This window comes from Triticum dicoccoides, chromosome 3A (genome assembly GCF_002162155.2).
Source record: "Triticum dicoccoides isolate Atlit2015 ecotype Zavitan chromosome 3A, WEW_v2.0, whole genome shotgun sequence".
NCBI lineage: Eukaryota > Viridiplantae > Streptophyta > Magnoliopsida > Poales > Poaceae > Triticum > Triticum dicoccoides.
The window spans coordinates 672,570,227-672,575,592 of NC_041384.1; positions in this window are offsets into that span (position 1 = coordinate 672,570,227).

The window sequence follows — 5,366 nt, forward strand, 5'->3', positions numbered from 1 at the left end:
ATCTTCTAATAAAAAAGTGCATGCGATAGAAGAAATCAATGTTTTGAGTGGAAAGATGGATGAACTTATGAAATTATTTGCTACTAAGAGTGTTTCTTCTGATCCTAATGATATGCCTTTGTCTACTTTGATTGAGAATAACAATGAATCTATGGATGTGAATTTTGTGGGTAGGAATAATTTTGGTAACAACGCTTATAGAGGGAATTTTAATCCTAGGCCATATCCTAGTAATCCTTCTAATAATTATGGGAATTCCTACAACAACTCTTATGGAAATTATAATAAGATACCCTCTGAATTTGAGAATAGTGTCAAAGAGTTTATGAATTCACAAAAGAATTTTAATGCTTTGCTTGAAGAGAAATTGCTTAAAGTTGATGATTTGGCTAGGAACATTGATAGAATTTCTCTGGAGATTGATTCTTTAAAGCTTAGATCTATTCCTCCTAAGCATGATATCAATGAGTCTCTCAAAGCCATGAGAATTTCCATTGATAAGTGCAAGGAAAGAACCGCTAGGATGCGTGCTTCCAAAGACGCCTTTATTAAAGCGTGTTCTTCCAATTCCTATGAAAATCAAGATGAAGATCTAAAAGTTATTGAATTGTCTCATATTAAATCTTTGTTTTGCAATATGAATCTTAATGAAACTGAATATGATCTTCCTTTACCTAGAAGGCATTCTAAAAATTCGGAGTATTTAGATCTTTATGATGAAATTGATGAAAGTGGGATTGAAAGAAATAAAAATCTAGATGTTGCTAAACCCACTATATTGGATTTCAAGGAATTTAATTATGAAAGTTGCTCTTTAATTGATTTTATTTCCTTGTTGCAATCCGTGCTAAATTCTCCACATGCTTATAGTCAAAAGAAAGCCTTCACCGAACATATTGTTGATGCCTTGATGCAATCTTATGAAGAAAAACTTGAGTTGAAAGTTTCTATCTCTAGAAAACTCTATGATGAGTGGGAACCAACTATTAAAATTAAAATTAAATATCATGAGTTTTATGCTTTGTGTGATTTGGGTGCTAGTGTCTCTACTATTCCCAAGACTTTGTGTGATTTGCTAGATTTCCGTGATTTTGATGATTGCTCTCTAAACTTGCATCTTGCGGATTCCACTATTAAGAAACCTATGGGAAGGATTAATGATGTTCTTATTGTTGCAAATAGAAATTATGGTCCTGTAGATTTCATTGTTCTTGATATAGATTGCAATCCTTCTTGCCCTATTATTCTTGGTAGACCTTTCCTTAGAGCAGTTGGTGCGATTATTGATATGAAGGAAGGGAATATTAGATTTCAATTTTCATTAAAAAGGGCATGGAACACTTTCCAAGAAATAAAATAAAATTGCCATATGAAACTATCATGAGATCCACTTATGGATTGCCTACCAAAGATGGCAATACCTAGATCTATCCTCGCTTTTATGCCTAGCTAGGGGCGTTAAATGATAGCGCTTGTTGGGAGGCAACCCAATTTTATTTTTATTCCTTGCTTTTTGCTCCTGCTTAGTAATAAATAATTTATTTAGCCTCTGTTTTGGTTGTGTTTTTTGTGTTTAATTAGTGTTTGTGCCAAGTAGAACCGTTGGGAAGACTTGGGGAAAGTCTTGTTGAACTTGCTGTAAAAAAACAGAAACTTTAGCGCTCACGAGAACTGCTGTCATTTTTATTTGAGGAGTGATATTTAGTTAATTAGTTTTGAATATAATTAATAGATAAATTCCTCACGTCCGGCAATTTATTTTAGAATTTTTGGGGTTCCAGATCTTGCGCTAGCTACAGATTACTACAAACTGTTCTGTTTTTGACAGATTCTGTTTTTCGTGTGTTGTTTGCCTATTTTGATGAATCTATGGTTAGTAAAATAGTTTATAATACATAGAGAAGTTGGAATACAGTAGGTTTAACACCAATATAAATAAAGAATGAGTTCATTATAGTACCTTGAAGTGGTCTTTTGTTTTCTTTCGGTAACGGAGCTCACGAGTTTTCTACTTTAAGTTTTGTGTTGTGAAGTTTTCAAGTTTTGGGTGAATTCTTGTGATGGATTATGGAACAAGGAGTGGCAAGAGCCTAAACTTGGGGATGCCCATGGCACCCCCAAGATAATCCAAGGACACCAAAAAGTCAAAGCTTGGGGATGCCCCGGAAGGCATCCCCTCTTTCGTCCACTTCCATCGGTAATTTACTTGGAGCTATATTTTTATTCACCAACATGATATGTGTTTTGCTTGGAGCGTCTTGTATTATTTGTGTCTTTGTGTTTTAGAATGCCACAATCATCCTTGTTGTGCACACCTTTTGAGAGAGCCATACATGAATTAAAATTTGATAGAATACTCTATGCGCTTCACTTATATCTTTTGAGCTATGTAGTTTTGCTCTATGTGCTTCACTTATATCTTTTGAGCATTATAATTTTGCTCTGTGTGCTTCACTTATATCTTTAGCGATATAATTTTGCTCTATGTGCTTCACTTAGATCTTTTAGAGCACGATGGTGGATTTGTTTTAAAGAAACTATTGATCTCTCATGCTTCACTTAAATTATTTTGAGAGTCTCTTAAGAGCATGGTAATTTGCTTAATAATAATATGCTTGGTATTCAAGATTTGTGAAATTTTCTTTTGAGTGTGTTGAATACTAAGAAAAGATTGAAACATGATAATTGTTTTGAGATATGGAGGTGATAATATTAAAGTCATGCTAGTTGAGTAGTTGTGAATTTAAAGAATACTTGTGTTAAAGTTTGTGATTCCCGTAGCATGCACGTATGGTGAACCATTATGTGATGAAGTCGGAGCATGATTTATTTATTGATTGTCTTCCTTATGAGTGGTGGTCGGGGACGAGTGATGGTCTTTTCCTACCAATCTATCCCCCTAGGAGCATGCGCGTAATACTTTGCTTTGATAACTTCTAGATTTTTGCAATAAGTATATGAGTTCTTTATGACTAATGTTGAGTCCATGGATTATATGCACTCTCACCCTTCCACCTTTGCTAGCCTCTCTAATACCGCACACCTTTCGCCGGTATCATACACCTACCATATACCTTCCTCAAAACAGCCACCATACCTACCTATTATGGCATTTCCATAGCCATTCCGAGATATATTGCCATGCAACTTTCCACCGTTCCGTTTATTATGACACACTCCATCATTGTCATATTGCATATCCCGGTACACCGCCGGAGGCATTCATATAGAGTCATATTTTGTTCTAAGTATTAAGTTGTAATTGTTGAGTTGTAAGAAAAATAAAAGTGCGATGATCATCATTTTTAGAGCATTGTCCCAAGTGAGGAAAGGATGATGGAGACTATGATTCCCCCACAAGTCGGGATGAGACTCCGGATGAAAAATAAAAGAGGCCAAAGAAGCCCAAAAAAAGAGAAAAAAGAGGCCATAAAAAAGAGAAAAGGCCCAAATAAAAAATGAGAGAAAAAGAGAGAAGGGACAATGTTACTATCCTTTTACCACACTTGTGCTTCAAAGTAGCACCATGATCTTCATAGTAGAGAGTCTCTCATGTTATCACTTTCATATACTAGTGGGAATTTTACATTATAGAACTTGGCTTGCATATTCCAATGATGGGCTTCCTCAAAATGCCCTAGGTCTTCGTGATCAAGCAAGTTGGATGCACACCCACTTAGTTTCTTTTGATGAGCTTTCATATACTTATAGCTCTAGTGCATCCGTTGCATGGCAATCCCTACTCACTCACATTGATATCTATTGATGGGCATCTCCATAGCCCGTTGATATGCCTAGTTGATGTGAGACTATCTTCTCCTTCTTGTCTTCTCCACAACCACCATTCTATTCCACCTATAGTGCTATATCCATGGCTCACGCTCATGTATTGCGTGAAGAATGAAAAAGTTTAGAAAAAGTTAGAGTATGAAACAATTGCTTGGCTTGTCATCGGGGTTGCGCATGATTTAAATACTTTGTGTGGTGAAGATAGAGCATAGCCAGACTATATGATTTTGTAGGGATAACTTTCTTTGGCCATGTTATTTTGAGAAGACATAATTGCTTTGTTAGTATGCTTAAAGTATTATTATTTTTATGTCAATATAAACTTTTGTCTTGAATCTTTCGAATCTGAATATTCATATCACAATTAAGAAGATTTACATTGAAATTATGCCAAGTAGCACTCAGCATCAAAAATTCTCTTTTTATCATTTACCTACTCGAGGACGAGTAGGAATTAAGCTTGGGGATGCCTGATACGTCTCCAACGTATCTATAATTTTTTATTGCTCCATGCTATATTATCTACTGTTTTGGACTATATTGGGCTTTATTTTCCACTTTTATATTATTTTTGGGACTAACCTATTAATCGGAGGCCCAGCGTAGAATTGCTGTTTTTTGCCTATTTCAGTGTTTCGAAGAAACGGAGTATCAAACAGAGCCAAAAACCTAATTCCACCGCCGCAACTTTCTGTATCCACGAGATCCCATCTTGGGGCCTGTTCCGGAGCTCCACCGGAGAGGGCCGTCATCACGGAGGGCTTCTACATCATCATAGCCTCTTCGATGAAGTGTGAGTAGTTTACCTCAGACCTTCGGGTCCATAGTTAGTAGCTAGATGGCTTCTTCTCTCTTTTTGGATCTCAATACAAAGTTCTCCCCCTCTCTTGTGGAGATCTATTCGATGTAATCTTCTTTTTGCGGTGTGTTTGTTGAGACCGATGAATTGTGGGTTTATGATCAAGTCTATCTATGAATAATATTTGAATCTTCTCTAAATTCTTTTATGTATGATTGGTTATCTTTGCAAGTCTCTTCGAATTATCTGTTTGGTTTGGCCAACTAGATTGGTAGTTCTTGCCATGGGAGAAGTGCTTAGTTTTGGGTTCGATCTTGCGGTGTCCTTTCCCAGTGACAGAAGGGGCAGCAAGGCATGTATTGTATCGTTGCCATCGAGGATAACAATATGGGGTTTATTTCATAGTGCATGAATTTATGTCTCTACATCATGTCATCTTGCTTAAGGCGTTACTCTGTTTTTAACTTAATACTCTAGATGCATGCTGGAGAGCGGTCGATGAGTGGAGTAATACTAGTAGATGCAGAATCGTTTCGGTCTACTTGTCACGGACGTGATGCCTATATACATGATCATGCCTAGATATTCTCATAACTATGCTCAATTCTGTCAATTGCTCAACGGTAATTTGTTCACCCACCGTAGAATACTTATGCTCTTGAGAGAAGCCACTAGTGAAACCTATGGCCCCCGGGTCTATTCTCATCATATTAATCTCCATCACTTTAATCTTGCTGGCCCCCGGGTCTATTTCATGATGCAAGGATACGCACACGCT